The sequence below is a fragment of the Myotis brandtii genome, unplaced genomic scaffold, assembly GCF_000412655.1.
Source record: "Myotis brandtii unplaced genomic scaffold, ASM41265v1 scaffold203, whole genome shotgun sequence".
NCBI lineage: Eukaryota > Metazoa > Chordata > Mammalia > Chiroptera > Vespertilionidae > Myotis > Myotis brandtii.
The window spans coordinates 1,100,828-1,112,736 of record NW_005357559.1 but is presented as its reverse complement, the minus strand read 5'-3'; the positions used below and the strand labels follow the sequence as shown (position 1 = coordinate 1,112,736).

Below are 11,909 nucleotides of genomic sequence, written 5' to 3'. Positions count from 1 at the left end.
ACTGGCTGGTAGCTATGATGCACACTGACCACCAAGGGGCAGACGTTCAATGCAGGAGCTGTCCCCTGGTGGTTAGTGTGCTCCCACAGTAGGAGCGCCACTCAGCTGACCGAGGGGCGCCAGATGCAGGGCTCACAACTGGCCACCGCAGCCTGAAGACCGCAGTGGAGTGGCAGCAAGCCTACCAAGTGGTGGTGGCGATGGCAGGCACAGTGGGGCCAGTATGAGCAGGAGCAGCAGGCAGGAGCAGAAGGCGGAGTTGGAATGCTGGTTTCGGCCCGATCCCCACAGGCTACACCGAGGGAGCCCACCAGTGCATGAATCCATGCACCGGGCCTCTAGTTTTTTAATAAAATGGATCACAATTATACATATTTTTGTCATTATTTCTCATTTGAAAGTAAGCTCCCTCTGGAATATGGCTTTCTTTTGCTCACTGCTTTATTTCCTGAACCTAAAATATGTCTAGTATAAAGAGTTGGTTATCAATAATTTTTACTTAATGAAGGTGTGAATAAATTATAAAAAATAAATAAAATAAATTGATTTAAAAAGAATCACAATAAGTTGAATAAGCAATAAATTTTTATCTAGAAAAATTCTGTATTGTTAATTTCTTTGTTATATTTATATCTATTTGATTTCAGTTATGGACAAGTGAAATAATTTAATTTGATACTAAACATAGTTCTTGGTGTCTTTACTATCATTAATCAAATTGTTATCTTTTTTAATATTTATTTTTAAGCAGAGAGAGCTGGAGAGGAATGGCTTAATGGGATACCTGGCTTGACTTTGACTGCAAAGTTATAAACAAACTACACCTGATCAAGAGAATTCAGAACTTGTTGTGACTTATGTTATTTGTTGGCAGGATACTATAAAAGAGAATCTGAGAAAAATATATATGACCTAATTTTTCATTACATTTATTTCCCAGAGCATTCTTATAGAAAATATAAAGACGCTTTCTGTGTTAAGAACATTTTTATACAGTTCTGTATAGTTACATAATTATTGTTCTGTGTTGAATTTTTACCCCACCACCTCTTAGCAGACAAGGAAAAAAAAATTAAGGTGATTTAGTGTTTACTTGAAAAGCTGATTGAGAATAATTATTTTACCTTTACAAATTAATTACAACACTTCCTCTGATGAATTCATCAGATATTTATTTGTAACGTTTTTACTTTCTCCACAAGGAATTGCCTTTGAAAGATGAAAACAATATGACTAATGTTATAAAAGTTGAATTCTTTACAAAAAAAAAAAGGTTGAAGCATTACAATGAAATAACTAAATTAAATAGGTGTCTTGGTCTGTGTGGCTTTATCCTTATACCTGCAGTCTAAAGCTTGCTAATTCCCAGTGTCTGCTTTGGAAGCCATGTTGGTTGGGGTAAATTTTTTCTGGCCAGGAGCACTGTATACTCAAGCTTTCTTCAGAACTCTCACAAGAAATGGAAACAGCCCTGGCTGGTGTGGCTCTGTTGGTTGAGCATTGCCCTGTGTGCCCGAAAGGTCGCTGGTTCCTTCTGCAGTCACAGCACATGCCTGGGTTTGAGCTCGATTCCCAGTTGGGATGGGTGCAGCAGATTGATGTTTCTCTCTTCTCTCTTCTCTCTTCTCTCTTCTCTCTTCTCTCTTCTCTCTTCTCTCTTCTCTCTTCTCTCTTCTCTCTTTCTCTTTCTCTTTCTCTCTCTCTCTCTCTCTCTCTCTCTCTCATCAATAAAAAAAGGAAAAGAAGAAATTGGAATAGAGAAGGAATGTATAATCTTGCCAATTAATTAGAATGGAAGAAATAGAGCATGGGGAGAAAACATGGTATAGCAAAGTTGACCTCTTGTATTTAGAAATATAAAGAAATATAAATATACCTTTCTTCAAGTTTTTCCTATTTAAAGATATTTTTCCTTTTATGAATTGTGAAATTTAGACAAATATTTTGTCTAAAAATGTATAAATAAATTAGTTCTTTACTCATACACTTTAACTTCCTACTGTCTCCACCCTTATTAGGTTTCTTTGTCCTGAGTGACCTCTTACTCTCTTTCCCACTTCATTAATCAAACCTTGCTCTCACGAAAGGAGTTGACAAATAAAATTATACTAAGGCAAGAATAATAAATACTATCCTAACTATTGTTACCCATTTTCAGACAGTATCGCCTATCTTGATCATCTTGATCACTCATGCTGCCTGTGTCCTCAAAATCCCTTTCAACTGAGTGCATCAGGCAAAATGTATCAATCGCTCATAGTTGGTGCTGAGAAGATAATCTATTTTTTATTCTTGCACTAAAATACAAATAAGTTCCAAAGCAAGATGACATCATTTTCCTGAGGTATTTTGAATTTTTATTGAGAAAAAAGGCTGCATCTCTTTTAGATGATTTTCCTGTGATAAGGAGATGGTAGAGACACATTTGTAAGACCAGGAGCTCACCACTCTTCCTGAACTTTGAAGAATGGACACTCCTCCTGTTGGTAGATTTAGTAGAAGCTATAATATAGTCCCGTGAATTTCTCTTGTGTTTCCTTGGTTAGTTTATATGTGAAAGTCGGGTTTTCTTCTCTAGTTTGAAGCTCTTTGAGGATAGGAGTCATTCTCACTGATCTGTTTATCCTCCTTGGCCCCAAGTCCTGGAATGGGTTTAATAAATGCATTTTATATTTTACAGGTTCTCATATTTAACTAATTTCAGGGAAGACAGACCTAAGTTTGAATAGCTAGTCAATATTTAAATGTTGGCATGGAAAAAAGGAAAAGAGGCAGGGATTTAATTTCAATGTTTCCCTTGCAAGTGGTAGAAATCCAATTAAACTAACTTAGGCAGAAAAAAATAAGGTGTCTCCATAAATAGTTTCAAAAAGCTGTTCAAGTGACTTTCTGGATCCAGACATGGCTATTCTTTAGGTCCAAGAAAGTTATTAGTTCTCTCTCCCTTTCTCTCCATATCTTGATTCTACTGTTGTCTTTTTTCTTCAGACTATGTTCCTATTGCATCATGACAGAAAATTTAATACTAGGGCTTTATATTAATAGAAAATCTGAAGGGATACAGGATTTTCTTGGTGTAAATTCCAGTCTCTTGGATTACAATTGACTGGACTTTTCTGAAGTCTACTGCATTAGGACTGATGATTATTCTCACTAACAGGTGTACAGGGAAGAAGAGGTGTACATATGTGATTAATGTGATTAAGAATGCTCTTCTTGACATCACCCTGGCTGTAGCTACAATTTGTCAGATGGAAGGAGATCAGCATGTGAGAAACACAAACATTGATGACCTGGATTTAGTAGGTTTGATTCAGGAAACACCATTTTGCCAACACAGAGAAAAGTTAGAACACACGAATTTCTAGGAATATAATATGAAAAGACAGACATGGGCACTGCTCTTTGAGAGCTTAAATATGGAGGTTCTTTCAGACAAGATATAGAGAGCAGTTCAAGTGTGTGATAAGTGCTAAAATGACAGAATTATAAGGTTTTATGGGTGCACATAGGAGGGAGTACTAATCTCAATATCCAGTGGGCACAATGGCCATCCAAAATATGAGGATGTATAGCATTGGAAAGATATAGGATATTTCCTAAGGATATTTCCTACCATCACCTGCCATCCCGAATATAGTAATATGACAGTGTTTCCTGCTCTAATTTATGAGTCTCATTGAGTTATTCATACTCTATTTTACTAGTTCTCCTTATATTTGTTAAGAAGATCCTCAATGAAGAACTCAGTGATTTTGATGCAAGTCAGGAAAGTAGCTCTCAAAACAGTGAAAGGCAAGCTGTGCCAAGCCTAGCCCTGCATAGTACAAAGAATCCTTGAATCAGCTTATCGAGTTAGACCCTGGTTGTAAAAGAAGCAAAGTCAAGCAGATATGGAGAGGCAGCAAGTATAATAAATGGAATTCAACTTTGCAGCTAGACAGACCCGGTGACAAGTCCAAGCTGTGCTGGGTAAGGGATGGCATTTTATTCCGTGCGAATCAGTTTCTTATCTGAACAAAGGTAATAACACTTATCTTGAAGAATTTAGACAAGGGCCAAGTACCTGGTACATACCTGCTCTATAAATAGTGGCTTAGTCCTTGATTGTTACTAGGTAGTGAAAGTTTTTGAGATAAAGGAGTTATTATTTGTATCTTCAATTTTTCTAGTATTTGGCGGCTTGCAAAATTAAAGTAATCATTTATTGATCATGTAATATAAGTCAGGCTTAATAGGTACTTTGTTCATATTGTATTTTATATATATTCTTCAAATATCCACTTTAAAGAGTAAGTGAAATTCCAGTTAAAAAAAGAATGGAGAGTTGGTGTTTTCTGTTAAAATTAAACATATTTGTGCTTGAAATATAGCTCTATAGCCTCATGGTCTCCTGAAGCAATTAGCACAGAACTAGGAACAAATGAATTCACTATCATTTCTACTATTCATAATCTAAATATTATAATTAATCACATTGGGCTTCATTAGAGCACTTGAGTATTACATGAGAAACAAGAAGATGATTAAGCAAAGTACATGGGATATAATTGAAGCTTAATAATGATTATCTTTCCTTTATTTCATATTCCAGGGAGAGCCTAGCAATGTCATTTTCGGTTGCACGAAAAGGCAATCCTCTCATATGTACAAAATGACCACCATGAACATCAATCTCTCCATTGATTTTTGGAGAGAGTGGAAGGGAGAGGGAGAGACACAGAGAGAGAGACATTGATGTGAGAGAGACACATTGATTGTTTGCCTCCCGCATTCACCCCTACAAGGGCCAGGGATCAAGCCTGTAATGGAGGTACATTCCCTTGACCAGAATTGAACCCAAGATTCAGTCAGCGGGCCAACACTCTACCCACTGAGCCAAACCAGTGAGGGCAGCAAAGAATATTTAAAAAGGATATTTAGACCAGTCAGAGTGAAGTGAAACAAAAGCAGAAAGGGGATGTCCCATAGAACTAGGAGATGAAAGTGTTTCAAGAAGAAATATATGGTCAGTTCCATTTAAGGCTACTCAGTGGTTAATTAAGATGAGTAAAGAAAATCACCATCACCTCGTCAATATGTATTCTTAACAACTGCATTTTCTGAGAAATGATTTGAATAGTGGCCACAGTGGAGTTGGTTAAAGAGTGACTGGGACTTTTATATCTGAAAAGATGATAGATTACAGTAATGTGACACTCTTCCTCGAAAACCCTTGGGGAAAGTCTCACTTCCTAAAAGTTATATTTTATGACATCATTTTAAAAGCATAGTCGACTTCCCAAAAAGAACAGAAGTCACCAAGTGTCACTGATGCACTCAGTGAGAACTGAATCACAGAGTGGTTAGAGTAAGAACTGATACTGACATTGCCTTATGTGATGTAATTGCTAGTAACGTAAGAGTGTGAATTGAAAAGACAGGCATGAGGATTCGGGTTTTCAAGTTGGTGAGATAATATGGAACTACATGCATAAACCCAGCACCTATGAAGGACTGTGCATCAGTGAAAGGGTTGCATAGAAAAAAAATAAATCCACCAGCACACACAATGATAAAGTAGTCCATTTATCTCCGCTTTTTTGTGTGTGTGGGGCGGGGGGAGGGGGGAGAAATCCAAATCAAAAGCAGATATTTCACACTAGAGATAGCTTTTGGTCTACAAATAGCAAATATTAAAAGAAAGAGTAGATGTCGAGACTGCAAGAAAATTCTATTGTGGGGGGTTTTGCAAAGATAAATTCCTACTAATCAGTAGCAGTAATTTTAAAGAGGGGTGGGGATGGTTGTTTTAACTTCCAAGAATACAATATCTTATAGTGGATTTATCAAATAGAGATTGAAAAATAGGTATATTAAAAAGGCTGAATATTGTTCCTTCTGTAGAAGTATAAAGGACTATCTACTCTGAAAATTCTTCCAACCACAGAACTTGTCCATGCTTGAGAAACTCAAAAGGTCGTTTGCATATGTAGCCATTTTTGGAATAAAGAAAGAATTTTCAGCAACAAACAGAAAAAGATCATTGAAACCAGAGGTACTCTAGCACTGAAGCGCTATATGCTGGGGCATTTTTAAATAGCAGGGTGTTTTGTTTTGTCTCAACATTTTTATTATGAAAATTTCAAACATATAGGAAAAAATGAACAAAAACTTAATAGGAGACATTTATACTTTTCCCATCTAGTTTCTTCCATTAATATTGATAATGCTTGTTTTTCCATGTATCCATTCATGTATCCATCCATCTATCTGTCCATCAGTCCATCTTACTTTTTGATGCAGCCAAAGTAAATTGCAGACATCAGTTCACTTCAGCCTAAATATTTTTGGAATACATGTTATTAATTACAATTCATTTTTATAGTTTTATTTTAATATAAAATGTATATACAATAAAATAATAAATTTTAGACAGTTTTGACAAATGAAAATAAACACAACTGTGAAATCCACATTCAGAATACAGAATATTATCATATTACCATTATCTTAGTAAGTTCCCTCATGACTCTTTCCAAAATATGCTCCTACTACTTCCTTAGGGGAAACAATGTTCTTAATTATTTTCTTGATTTTCTGTTTTATATACATGAAATCTCACTCTATGCATTCTGTTGGGCAAAATTTCTTCTACTCATTATAAATACATTTGAGATTCATCCATATTATTGCATGTATCTATGCATTTCATTTTATACTGAGAAGTATTTCATTGTTCAGAGTATAATTTGCCTATACATTTTCTTTGAATCAAAGAATGTCATAGTCCAGTGATATTGAAAATTATAGTAGGAATAGCCAGATGTGGAGCTGCAAGAGGGGCAGGGACGCCCACTGCCCTTTACTCCAACCCTGCCCACATCTTGGGTATTATAAATAACGCTGCTATGAACACAGGGGTGTATATATTCTTTCCAATTGGTGTTACGTGATTTTTAGGATATATTCCCAGAAGTGGAATCTCTGTGTCAAATGGCAGTTCCATTTTTAATTTTTTGAGGAATCTCCATACTGTTTTCCACAGTGGCTGCACCAGTCTGCATTCCCACCAATAGTACACTAGGGTTTTCTTTTCTCCATATCCTTGCCCGCACTTGTTTATTGACTCATTGGTGGTAGCCATTCTGACAGGTGTGAGGTGATATCTTATTGTGGTTTTAATTTGCATCTCTCTGATGATTAGTGACATTGAGCATCTTTTCATATGTCTATTGGCCATCTGTATGTCCTCTTTGGAGAAATGTGTATTTAGGTCTTTAGTCCATTTTTTTTAAAATCCTCACCCAAAGTTATTTTTCCATTGAGTTTTAGAGAGAGTGGAAGAGAGGGAAAGACAAAGAGAAACATTGATGTGGGAGAAACACATTGATTGGTTGCCTCCTGCATGAGCCCTGATGAGGGCCCAGGTTGGGGAGGAGCCTGCAACCTAGGTAAGTGATCTGGACTGGAATCAAACCATTTGGTCCGCAGGCCGAAGCTCTGTCCACTGAGCCAAATCAGCTCGGGCCTTTGTCCATTTTTTATTTGGATTATTTGTTTTCCTGATGTTGAGTTATATAAGTTTTATATTTTGGAAATCAACTCCTGATCAGATGTATCATTGGCATATGTGTTCGCCCATACAGTGGGATCCCATTTCATTTTTTTGGTGGTTTCTTATGCCTAACCGGTGTTATAGTTTTTTCTCTTGGGCTTATAAGAGATTTTATGTGAGGAAATTTATTCAGTTCTTATCATTTCTAACCAGTGCTTGTAAAATATGAATTGGGAGAGGAATTCCCATGCTTGGCTGTTGGGATTTTTTTATTTCTATTTATTGAGGTGCTTTAATTAATTAATGTATTGTATCATTTAAACTCCTTAGACTTGTTTTATGGCTTTGTGGGGGGTGGTAATGGTGGTATAACTCTGTTGAAAAATATTTTACTATTATCTGTGAAATGGACTAAAAAGGATGGATACCCAGTCCTGAAGGTTCAATGGGGGTATGATATAGGGTCCATGCCCACTAGCGGTGTACCTGGCAATGCAGTTGTCTGCAGACTGCCCTTTCTCAAAGCGTCTTTGAGGGAGGTACACCTAGCATCACCCACATTTTAAAGATGAGGAAACCGAGGTGTGGAGGTTAAAGAATTTGGGCCTTGGAGTTAGTGGAATGTGATGAAAGAGTTCTGTCTCTTTCTCTTACTTTCTTTTTTCTTTCGTTCTTTCAAAGTAAAAATAAATATAAAATATTTCCAATATACGTAAAGAGACTATAATAAGGCTTCCATTACCCCACTACCTGTGTTTGAGTTGCTAATCTTTCTATATTTGCTTCATATCCCCCCTATACAAATAACCTTTAACTGAAATATTTTTCCATCCCTCCTCCTCTGCCTTCTTCCTTAGAAGAATTGAAGTTAGTATACAGAGTTTCCAAACATGTTTTGCTACTTCTGGATATTACCTAGTCACAAACTATCTTTGAGGTTGTGTATTTAATATTTTGCATAAATGGCATAATTCTATATGTGTACAACATGCATTTTTAAATTTGTCATTATGTTTTTGAGATGCACGTAGATCTTACTTCAGCTGCTAGAGAGACTTCTGTTGATGAATAAATTAGTATCCTCATTCCCTTGCCAAGAGAAAATGGGAGAGTGTTTCCAGTTTCCCACTGTTACCTTTTCTGCTGAGGACAGTTGATCTGTTTCTACGTTTTTTACTATAATAAATCGTGCCACAATAAGTACCTGAGACAAATAGCCTTTACATCATGTAAATATTTCACAGAATAGAGAAATAAACAGAAATATGTTACCACTACTAGACAAGAGCAATTTGAAAATGGCACATCATAGGCAGTCTCACTTATTAATATTGATGTAAAAATATCTCTTAAAATATTAACACATCTAAGCCAATAGACTATAACAACAACAACAACAAAAAAAAAACCACAAAAAAAAAACACAAGCTAGCAATTCAAGGAAACACACACATAGTATCCATCAGTAGCAGGTGAAGTTTGACTTAGGAATGTGAGTCTGTTTAATCTTGGGAGATAATATTAGTGCAATTAAGCACATTTGTAGATTGAGAAGGAAAATATACTGCATCATTATCATGATTGGTGTCTAAGAAGCACTTGATAAAATTCAACATCAATCAAGGATAAAGCAAACAAACCCAAAAGTTCTCTTATCAGGTCAGAAATAATTTGGCATAGCTTCTACAGAAGTATCTACAATCATAAAGTTGATGTGCATCAGTCTTAGGTCTGTTTTTGTCCTTCTACCTTATTAGTGGGCGTCCTATACAGGACATATTGTTGTTTATGTTAGATTTTTACATAAAAGGCAATATTTTAATTGTTTGCAATTTGCCTTTTTTTCTCATTCAATATTATGGATTTCAGTTTTATTTAATATTATGGATTTGTCCATGTTGGTATCTGTAGTATAGTTCATTTCTTATAACTCATGTATAATATTCCTTTGTATGAATTAGACATAGGATATTTATTAATTCTATTGAGGGAGAGGTAGGGGAGGTTTTTATTGTTGTTATGGACAGAGTCAGTGAGCATCCTGGGATGTATCTTCTTAATGCACAGTTTTCATCAAAGTAGAACAGCATTAAAATTCTTCATATGCTGCCAATTGCTCGAAGAGGCAGAGAAATTGACACCCCTGCTAGCAATGACTAAGCATCAGTTTTCTCTATATCCTCGCTAAAATTCAGTGTTTGTCAGTTGTATTAATTAAATAGAAAACTAACTGAGAATGAGATTGTTCTCTATTCAAGTTTAAATTTTCTTTTATTATGATTGCTAATAAGATTTGTATTTTATTGACCAGTGGGTTCCTATCACACTATTTATTCGCAAATTTTGCCTTTTTTTTTAAAAAAACTGACCTATTCATCCATTTATTATTTAATTGAAGAAAATCTTCAAATGTGTTGTATTTAGGTGTTTTGTTGGCTATGCTGTTTCTTATATATGTAGCTTGACATCTTATTTCACTTCTGGTATCTTTAGTAAAACAGAAAATTTCATTTTCATTTTCAAATGGCCAGATATATTAATCTTTTCTATTATGCTTTGTTCTTTTTGTATTTATTAAATAAATACTTTCCAGTTCTGAGATCATGCACATATTTTATCATATCTCCTAAAAATTCTAAGGTTTTTCTTTGTAAATGCCTATAAAATGATATTAAAATAACCCTGTGACACAGGAATTATTTTCCTGAGTGATAAGAAAACTGAAGTTTCATGAGATAAAGTATCTTGCTTTCCATTTCAGAGCCAAACAAAGGCAGCCTTGGGACTGAAGTCTGTAACTTCTGTTTATAAGCTCAGGTATATGTTCACTGTATAAAATCATTAACATTTTAAAATATATTCTCCTTAGAAATACTTGCATTTTAGATCAGAAATTCTTAGAGATTTAGCGTCTTATACCAATATAATGCAGAATTAATGGTGAATATCTCAGATGTTTTGATAATCTTGCAAATATGTTACCTTGAGATATACGGGAAAGAAGTAAGTAGGAATGCTGCCCAGCTGGTGTTACTCAGTGGTTGAGCATCAACCCATGAACCAGGAGGTCACAGTTCTATTCTTGATCAGGGCATATGCCCGGGTTGCAGGCTTGATCCACAGTATGGGTCCTGCAGGAGGCAACCAGTCTTGGTGATTTTCTCTCATCATTGATGTTTCTCTCTCTCCCTCTCCCTTCCTCTCTCTAAAACACACACACACACACACACACATATATGTGTGTGTGTGTGTGTGTGTGTGTGTTTTAGAGGCCCGTTGCACGAAGAGATTCGTGCAATAGGCCTTCCCTTCCCCTGGCTGCTGGCACCGGTTTTTCTCTGGCAACCAGGACCCAGGCCTTTGCTCTGGCCTGAGCCTTCAGTCTTCACTCCACTGCTTTGCCCCTACGTATGCAAATTAACCGCCATCTTTGTTGGGTAAATTTGCATACTCTCCTGATTGGCTGGTGAGCATAGCAGAGGAATGGTTAATTTACATGTTTGTCTATTGTTAGGTAAGATAACTTCTTTTTCTAAAACACTTGGTGATCTCAAGCTACCTTCAGTCATCTCAGGGTCCAAGGGATGATGTTTTTCCCCCCATCAAATTTCCTTGCTCCTCAAGGCTCCGCCTCACCCCAGCTCAGGCTGCTGAGGACCTGGAGCAGAGGCACCTGAGCCCACAGCGCTTGGGACAATGTGGTTCTTTGTCTGGGACCTGGTCCAGGATTTCCTGTTCAAGCTCAACCTGGAACCTGCCAAAGGCAGCCTGCTGGGGCCCTGGGCCCTGCACCGTGGCCGCAAGGAGGCCGCAAGCAGCCTGATGTACATCTTCATGTACAATGTGAAGCCTGGCACCAAAGAGCAGACCCAGGTGGCCAAAGCTGCCTTCAAGATCCTCAAAACTCTCAGGTACCCCAACATTCTGGCCTAAATCGATGGGCTGGAGACAGACAAAGGGCTCCACGTAGTGACTGAGGCTGTGACTCCATTGGGAGCAGAGGCTGTGGCCCCAAGGAGCTGGAGCTCTCCTGGGGGCTGCAGCAGACTGTGAAAGCCCTCAGCTTCCCCCTCAAGGACTGCAGCCTCATCCACAACAATGTCTACATGGCCACTGTGTTAGTGGGCCGCACCAGCGAGTGGAAGCTTAGGGGCCTGAACTACATGTACTCAGCCCAGGGCAATGGCGGGGCACCCCCCTGCAAGGGGATCCCTGGGCTTGAGCAGTATGATCCTCTAGAGTTGGCTGATGACAGTGGCAAAGCTGTCACAGAGAAGTGGTCAGCCAACACATGGCGCTTGGGCTGCCTCATCTGGGAAGTCTTCCCTGGGCCCCTGCCTCCGGCCCCCCCTCTGCACAACCCTGGGAAGAT

The 11,909-nt window shown here is 37.5% G+C and overlaps 1 pseudogene; it reads left to right on the top strand.

Moving 5' to 3' along the window:
• Window positions 1–11,233: 11,233 nt before the first annotated feature.
• On the top strand, window positions 11,234–11,907 carry LOC102239073 (annotated as a pseudogene).
• The last annotated feature ends 2 nt before the right edge of the window (window positions 11,908–11,909 follow it).